The 9,231-nt window shown below is 45.7% G+C and overlaps 1 non-coding gene across 1 annotated transcript; it reads left to right on the top strand.

The window, feature by feature from the left end:
- Positions 1–2,796: 2,796 nt before the first annotated feature.
- Positions 2,797–2,934, top strand: LOC119927547. The gene has a single exon (XR_005450541.1). It is a non-coding gene; the product is annotated as a small nucleolar RNA SNORA7 (small nucleolar RNA).
- Positions 2,935–9,231: the final 6,297 nt, after the last annotated feature.

Here is a 9,231-nt window from a genome sequence, read left to right as displayed (position 1 = left end):
TAGCATGGAGCTCCTGTTCCTTGAGTCTGACTGGCCTAAGCTCAGAGCTTAATATGGGACAGGGAGTCTGGGATTTCAGAAAACTAGGCCAGAGAGGGAGGAAAGACAAAGCTGGAAATAATAAAAATGATAGCAATGATGGTATTCGTTAAGCGCTTACTATGTGCCAAGCAGTACAGAGACAGAGAGACAGAAAAAGAAGGAAAAAAAGTAAAGGAGAAGACAGTTGTAGTGGTAACTCTGTGACTCTGGGCTGAGCCACAATTCAAGCTCTCATCCTATCCCGTCTGGACTACTGCACTAGCCTTCTCTCTGATCTCCCATCCTCGTGTCTCTCTCCACTTCAATCCATACTTCATGCTGCTGCCCGGATTATCTTTGTCCAGAAACGCTCTGGACATATCACTCCCCTCCTCAAAAACCTCCAATGGCTACCGATCAATCTGCGCATCAGGCAGAAACTCCTCACCCTGGGCTTCAAGGCTCTCCATCACCTCGCCCCCTCCTACCTCACCTCCCTTCTCTCCTTCTACTGCCCAGCCCGCACCCTCCGCTCCTCCACCACTAATCTCCTCACTGTACCTCGCTCTCGCCTGTCCCGCCATCGACCCCCGGCCCACGTCATCCCCCGGGCCTGGAATGCCCTCCCTCTGCCCATCCGCCAAGCTAGCTCTCTTCCTCCCTTCAAGGCCCTCCTGAGAGCTCACCTCCTCCAGGAGGCCTTCCCAGATTGAGCCCCTTCTTTCCTCTCCCCCTCGTCCCCCTCTCCATCCCCCCGCCTTACCGCCTTCCCCTCCCCACAGCACCTGTATATATGTATATATGGTTGTACATATTTATTACTCTGTTTATTTATTTATTTATTTATTTTACTTGTACATTTCTATCCTACTTATTTTATTTTGTTGGTATGTTTGGTTCTGTTCTCTGTCTCCCCCTTTTAGACTGTGAGCCCACTATCGGGTAGGGACTGTCTCTATGTGATGCCAATTTGTACTTCCCAAGCGCTTAGTACAGTGCTCTGCACATAGTAAGCGCTCAATAAATACGATTGATTGATTGATTGATTGAAACCCTGCCCTTCTCCCCATAATGATTTAATGTCCTTGCATCCATTCATTCATTCAATAAATTGTATTTATTGAGCGCTTACTGTGTGCAGAGCACTGTACTAAGCGCTTGGGAAGTACAAGTTGGCAACATAGAGAGACGGTCCCTACCCAACAATGGGCTCACAGTTTATCTTAGTCCTTGTCTTTTATATTAACTATGCACTGTTGAAGTTTCATCATTCCTTACGTATCTGTCAACAACCACCCCACTCTTCTTAAATCATGAGCCCCTTGGGGACCAGGACCTGGGACTAATTCCCCCCAGTATATTTTTTCTCGGGGTTTAGTTACATGGCTCTGCATACAGTAGGTACTTACTAAATATTACCACTACTACTCCTATTTACTACTACTACTATTATCATTACTATTACTACTACTATTCCGAGGAGGAGGAGGAGAAAGAACAGGGAGAAGAATGAAGCACTGGAGAAAGAGTGAGCGCTAGTGCCCGGAGCTTCGGAATAGCGAAACCTGGGTCATTTGGGCCATCCTGTGGCTTTGCAGACACCCATTCGACACCTTCGGGACTGAAAGGGCTTTGCGACTCTGGGTTGTCTCAAGTCTTCCCAGGGCCTTTAGTCATCTGGATAGAAGGAAAGTGGAGAGGGGGAGAGTGAGGAGACGGTGGAGAAGGACAAGCCAGCCAGATCCTTCTGGCCCAAAATCTCAGAAATAGGTCCCTCCAAGGTCCACACCAGAAAGTCAGAAAGATAGAGAAAGAAGCTACTCAGGTGAGTGGGTGGCGACAAACTCACCTCTAACAAGTGTGGATTAACGCTCAGAGTAAAAGTGAGTTTATAGTCCCTGTTCATGCGAGACCATGAAAACGAAAATGAACTGTCAGTCAAGGTATCGATGGCATTCGCGATAGCGAGATAAAGTGGCTCATAATGCCTGTTGTGTTCCAGTGAGTGTTTATATTTCAACTCTTGTATGTCACCAGCCATTAATTCTGCACAGTGGAGGGTAATTAGGGAATAATGGGAATGGTGGAGGAGTCTATGAGGCAATAAAAGACTTTCCAGGGTGACTCACTGCCAGAAGTGAAGCTCAATAACTGCATGAACTGTAAGGGATTTTACACTTGGATTCCATCAACAGCTAGCCTTCTCATTCTCTGGCAAGAGGCAGCATGCCATTGTCCCAGGGGAAGAGAATGAGTTGTCTTGTACTTGACATAATAACAATAATAATAATTATGACATTTGTTAAGTGCTTACTATGTGCAAAGCACTGTTCTAAGCTCGGGGGGTGGGATACAATGTAAGCAAGTTGTCCCACGTGGGGCTCACAGTCTTAATCCCCATTTTTATAGATGAAGTAACTGAGGCTCAGAGAAGTTAAGTGACTTGCCCGAGGTCACACAGCAGACTTGTGGTGGAGCCGGGATTCGAACCCATGACCTCTGACTCCAAAGCCCAGGCTCTTTCCACTGGGCCACGCTGCTTCTGGGAGCTTTGCGTTGCAGATCGTGGGACTGGGAGCCAGAAGACCTAAATTCTAATCCCAGTTCCACCATTTGTCTGCCGTGTAACCTTGGGTGAGTCAGTTACCTTCTTTGTGCCTCAGTTCCCTCATATATAAAATGGGGATTCAAAAGCTGTACTACCAGAGACTTTGAGCCTCACGTGCAACAGGAACTGGATCTGATCTGATCTGATTATACCTACCCCCGTGCCCTCCCCTCTCGGGATAGCACCTGGAGAGTTTCCAGTCCTCTACCAGTCACGGCTATGGGAAGGAGAGTCAAGAAGAGGCATACCCATTCCATTTCTGGCTTGATCAGTGGTTAGTGAGTGGAAGGCAATCTGCTACAAGTCACAACTCACCTGTGCTGGGCAGCAGCGGCCTGGGAGAGAGTCAAGGGTGGAGACGAGTTTACTGCGTGGAAGAAGGCAATGGTAAACCACTTCTGTATTTTGACGAAGCAGACTCTACGGATAAATGACCAGAATGATTGCAGCTGGAGGTGAGGTATTCTGGGAGAGATGTGCGCAATGGAGTCGCTTTGGGTCGGAAATGACTCGACAGCGTAAGACAAAACAAGACACCTGTGCCCATTGCGGGGGTTAACACAGAGTAAACATTTCATAAAAGGACATTTTTTTAATTATTACTAACATAATTACTGAGTAATTTTAAGTTGCAGGACCATCCCTATCTGCAGGGTGGATGGTAGGTTACAGAACCATCAAAATGTTGTTGCCTTCTTTCGTCTGCTCTGTGTTGGGCAAGTCACTTAACTTATCTGTGCCTCAGTTCCTCATCTTTAAAATGAGAATCTGATACCTGTTCTCTCTCCTACTTAAACTGTGAGCCCCTCAACCTGATTATACTCTTGCTGCTTAGTACAGTGTTTGGAACATAATAAGCACTCAACAAACTCTCTTCTCAGTCTTTTTTGCCTGTTGTGTGGGTGGAACCAATTTCTACTCCTCAGGGGTTTGTGTGAGAGCCTATAGTTATTCTTCTGAGAGGGCTTGAGGTCTTTAGTTTAGTTTTGGTCTTCATAGCCTTGGACTCCTGTGCCTTGTCCCACGCACGCTAACTCTCTTTCTCTAAATTGTTCAAGACTCAGGTTTGACCCAGGCAATATTAATAATAATAATAATAATAATTTTGGTATTTATTAAGCACTTACTATGTGCAAAGCACTGTTCTAAGCGCTGGGCCTCCCACCTGATACAAGGTGATCAGGTTGTCCCACGGGGGGCTCACAGTCTTAATCCCCATTTTACAGATGAAGTACCTGAGGCACAGAGAAGTGAAGTGACTTGCCCAAAGTCACACAGCTGACAAACGGCGGAGCTGGGATTTGAACCCATGACCTCTGACTCCAAAGCCTGGGCTCTTTCTGCTGAGCCACACTCCTTCTCCTGGCAAGACCCACGTTCGCGGGCAGCCACTGAACGGTCATTAGAGGAACACCCCGGATTCGGGGGAGGCCTCTGAGGCTGATGGAAGCCCTAGGGAAATGGGAGAGGATGCTGGGAAAGGTAGGTCCAGGACCTCTGGGCAATCCAACAATTTGCAAATCCTTTAAAACAGTGCATAACACATAGTAGGCACTTAACAAATACCATAATTATGATTTATACCGATGATACATTGGTAGTAGTGCCAGAATCTGCAATTTCCATTCCACCCCCGGCGTGAGGGGAGCTGGAACTTGAAACTAGAAGAAACATCCCCAAGTGGGTATCAAAACTGTGGGGATTAAAACTGTGAGCCCCCCATGGGACAACCTGATCACCTTGTAACCTCCCCAGTGCTTAGAACAGTGCTTCACACATAGTAAGTGCTTAAGAAATACCATTATTATCATTCTTATTATTATCAAACTCCCTCCACCTTCAGAGTCTTATTAAAATCACATCTCCTTCAAGTGGCCTTTTCCAACTAAGACCTCTTTTCCCTTACTCCCGCCCCACTTCTGCATCGCCCTTGCACTCGGATCTGGGGCAGGTCATTTCCGCATCTGTAAAATAGGGATTCAATACCTGTCCTCCTGCCTACTTTGATTATGAGCTCAGTGTGAGAGAGGGACTGGATATGATCCGATTCTGTTTGTATCTACCCCAGTGCTTAGTATGGTGCTTGGCACATAGTAAGTGCTTAACAAATATCACCATTACTATTAGTTCAGCCTTGACACCTGTCCCACACAGGATTCACAATCCAAGTGGAGAGGACAGAATCATCATCATCATCATCATCATCAATCATACTAAGCACTTGGGAAGTACAAATTGGCAACATATACAGACAGTCCCTACCCAACAGTGGGCTCACAGTCTAAAAGAATCACAAACAACAATTAATTACAAATTCAGCAGTCCAGGATGACAATGTTAAAATAAGTGACTAAAACAGTCCATGGAAAGAGCAGTCTTCAGAGCCTGTTCCACTCACAAGCTAAATCCAAAGGGCTCGCATTCCATTTCCATGGAAAAGTTTTGATAAAGCATACCTTGGGCAGAAGGGCAATTCATCAATCAATCAGTCAATGGTATTTATTGAGCCCTTACTGTGAGCAGAACACTGTACTAACCACTTGAGAGAGTACAAAAGTTTCCTGACCTTGAGCAGCATACTATCTAGTGGAGGATGCACACATTAAAATAAATTCTAGGCAAGGTAAATAATAGCGTATACAGATATGTACATGCTTGCTGTATGGGTTGGGGTGCAAAGTGCTGTATACTGTCAGTTCCTTGTGAGCAGGGATATTATCTACCAACTCTATTGCATTTCACTTTCCCAAGCACTAAGTTCAATGCTTTGCACACAGTAAGCCCTCAATAAATGCCGATTGGTTGGTTCATTTGAGGATTTGGATTTCGGTGCAAAGGTGATGCAGAAGGGAGGGAGAAAAGGGCAAGGAAATGAAAGACTAGTCAGGAAAGGGTTCCTGGCGGCGATATGATGTTAGTAGGACTTTTGAAGATGGAAGGAGTGGTTGTCTGGCAGATAAAAAGAGGGAACAAGTTCCAGGGTGGAGGGATGAAGCGATCAAAGCGTTGACAGCAGGAGAGATGCGATGGAGGAACATAAAGTAGGTTGGCATTAGAGGAGTGAAGTGTGAGCTCTGGGTTGTAGTGGGAGATTAGCGAGGTTAAGTAGGAGGGGAAGAGCTGATTGAATGCCTTAAATCTGACAGTGAGGAATTTCTGTTGGCTCAGAGGTGGATGAACAACCACTGGAGAATTTTCAGGATTCGGGGAGATGTGCACAGAATGATTGTTTTAGAAAACCGATCTGGGCGGCAGCATTCATTCAGTCATAGTTATTGAGCGCTTACCATGTGCAGAGCACTGTACTAAGCACTTGAATAATACTAATGATGGTATTTGTTAAGCACCATGTGCCGAGCACTGTTCTAAGCGCTGGGGCAGGTACAAGGTAATCAAGTTGTCCCACGTGGGGTTCACAGGTTTCATCCTCATTTTACAGGTGTAGTAACTGATGCACAGAGAAGTAAAGAGACTTCATCATCATCATCAATCGTATTTATTGAGCACTTACTGTGTGCAGAGCATTGTACTAAGCGCTGGGAAGTACAAGTTGGCAACATATAGAGACGGTCATCATCATCAATCGTATTTATTGAGCACTTACTATGTGCAGAGCACTGTACTAAGTGCTTGGGAAGTACAAATTGGCAACATATAGAGACAGTCCCTACCCAACAGTGGGCTCACAGTCTAAAAGGGGGAGACAGAGAACAAAACCAAACATACTAACAAAATAAAATAAATAGAAAAGATATGTACAAGTAAAATAAATAAGTAAATAGAGTAATAAATCATCATCATCATCATCAATCGTATTTATTGAGCGCTTATTATGTGCAGAGCACTGTACTAAGCACTTGGGAAGTACAAATTGGCAACATATAGAGACAGTCCCTACCCAACAGTGGGCTCACAGTCTAAAAGGGGAGATAGAGAACAAAACCAAACATACTAACAAAATAAAATAAATAGAATAGATATGTACAAATAAAATAAATAAATAAATAAATAAATAGAGTAATAAATATGTACAAGCATATATACATATATACAGGTGCTGTGAGGAAGAGAAGGAGGTAAGATGGGGGGATGGAGAGGGGGACGAGGGGGAGAGGAAGGAAGGGGCTCAGTCTGGGAAGGCCTCCTGGAGGAGGTGAGCTCTCAGCAGGGCCTTGAAGGGAGGAAGAGAGCTAGCTTGGCGGATGGGCAGAGGGAGGGCATTCCAGGCCCGGGGGATGACGTGGGCCAAAGTCACACAGTCACAAAGTCACAAAGTCACACAGCAGACAAGCGGCGGAGCCAGGATTCGAACCCACGACCTCTGACCCCCGAGCCCGAGCTCTTTCCACTGAGCCACGCTGCTTCTCGTGAAGTAGGGACTGGAGTTGGGAGAGACTGGAGGCAGGGAGGTCAGTGCGGAGGCTGATGTAGTCAAGGTGGGATGTGACGAGTGCGTGGGCGAGTGAGGCAGCTGTTCGCATGGAGAGGAAGGGGAAGATCCTGCTGTTGTTGTGAAGACAGAAAGCAACCTTCCAACTACCCCCAACCCTCTTCTGCGATTCAACGATACTTCAACTGCCAGGCTCAAGTTTAGGAGCCAGAAGTATGGAAACCATTAGGGTTTAACATTATCCCCGAAGTGAATGGTAGCACTGGCTCATCAAAGGGAAGAGAACAAAGATGCTTGCATTTCTTAATTTATCTCAGGAGCTAGGACCAAATGCGGTCAGATTTAATTATTTTTGCACGAAAGAATTTTGCCTTGTGTTGCCTGACAAGTGAAAATTAATAGGGGGAAAATACATATCTTGCACACATTAAAAATAAATGCGAGCAGTTTGCATTTATTAGCACCTTTCAGGCAAAAACCTCAACGGGCTTTATAAAAATGAATTAAACCCCCCTCTAAGCGAGGGAGACATTTGTTTTTTTACAAATGGAAGTAGGCGCTCCGTAACAGCTGTCCCCCGAGGGATACAGGGAACAACGGAGCTATTTTGTCAGAGGAGTCGGACCGGTCTCCTTCATGCAGACCCGCCTGTCTTTGCTGCCTTCTGGACATTGAAATTGGAAATTGAGAAGTATCTGCCTCTTTTGAAACTACAGATGGGCAAAGGCCCAACTGAATTTCCAGAAATCGCCACCGTTTCTCCTCCATAACCCAACTCTCCTTGGTCACCAAAGTCAATCAATCAATCAGTTGTATTTATTGAGCTCATATTGTGTACAGAGCACTGTACTAAGCACTTGGCAAGGTGTACTATAACAACATTATAGGGTGGATACACACGTTCCCGTCCCGCAACATGCTTACCTTACTCTGGGAACAGATGACTACATGAGAGGGTAGGGAGAATTCCAGCTAGGACTGATAAGTGTGTTTTCTCCATCAACATTGTGCCTTAGAAGGGCTTGCGTGAAGGTTGGGGATAAGAGTCGGGGACCCTGGGTTTTAGTCCCAGCTTGGCCACTGGCTGCTGTGCATCCCTAGGCAAATCACTTAACTTCTCTGGGCCCCAATTTCCTCATCTGTAAATGAGGATGTAATATCCATTCCCTCTACTTCTAAGGCCGTGAGCACTGTGTGGGGCGGGGGTGATCTTTGTCAGTCTTTTTTGTTGGCTCTTCCTCTGCCTCCCACCCCTTAACTGTGAGGGTCCCTCAGGGCCCAAATCCAAGTCTATTCTCCATCTTCACCCATTCCATTGGAGAACTCATTCATTTCCTTGGCTTCAACTGCCATCTCCGTGAAGATGACTCCCAAATCTGCCTCACTAATCCCAACTCCTCTCCTTCTCTGTGATTTCACATTTCCTCCTCTCTCAAGGGATCTAAACATGGACATCTCATGGGCACATTCATTCATTCATTCAATCGTATTTATTGGGTGCTTACTGTGTGCAGAGCACTGTACTAAGCGCTTGGGAAGTACAAGTTGGCAACATATGGAGACGGTCCCTACTCAACAGTGGGCTCACAGTCTAGAAGAGCAAGAATGACATCCATCAGTGACACCTGGGATTGTTACAGCCATTACCGCAGGCAAACAGAGATAAAACTGTAAGCGTTTGAATGCACATTCATTCATTCAGTCATATTTATTGAGCGCTTACTGTGTGCAGAGCACTGTACTAAGTGCTTGGGAAGTACAAGTTGTCAACATATAAAGACGGTCCCTACCCAACAGTGGGCTCGCATCAAGTTCAGCATGTCCAAAGTGAACTCCACGGTGCGGAAGCAGCATGGCTTTGTGGAAAGAGCCGAGGCCCGGTAGTTAATGGTCAACTCCACCACTTCCTGTGTGATTTTCGGCAAGTCACTTAACTTCTCTGTGCCTCAGTTTCTTCAACAGTAAAATGGGGATTCAAAAATGTTTTTTTGTCCTTTTTTTAAAGGTACTTAAGCACTACCTATGTACCAAGCATTGCACTAAGCACTAATTATCCCACATGGGGCTCATAGTCTTCATCCTCATTTTACAGATGAGGGAACTGAGGCACAGAGAGGTTAAATGATTTGCCCAAGGTTACAGGGCAGACAAGTGGCGAGTCGGGATTAAAACTCAGGTTTTATGACTATCAGGCTCATTCTCTTTCCACTAG

The sequence above is a fragment of the Tachyglossus aculeatus genome, chromosome 4 (genome assembly GCF_015852505.1).
Source record: "Tachyglossus aculeatus isolate mTacAcu1 chromosome 4, mTacAcu1.pri, whole genome shotgun sequence".
NCBI lineage: Eukaryota > Metazoa > Chordata > Mammalia > Monotremata > Tachyglossidae > Tachyglossus > Tachyglossus aculeatus.
This window is presented reverse-complemented; position numbering and strand designations above follow the sequence as displayed.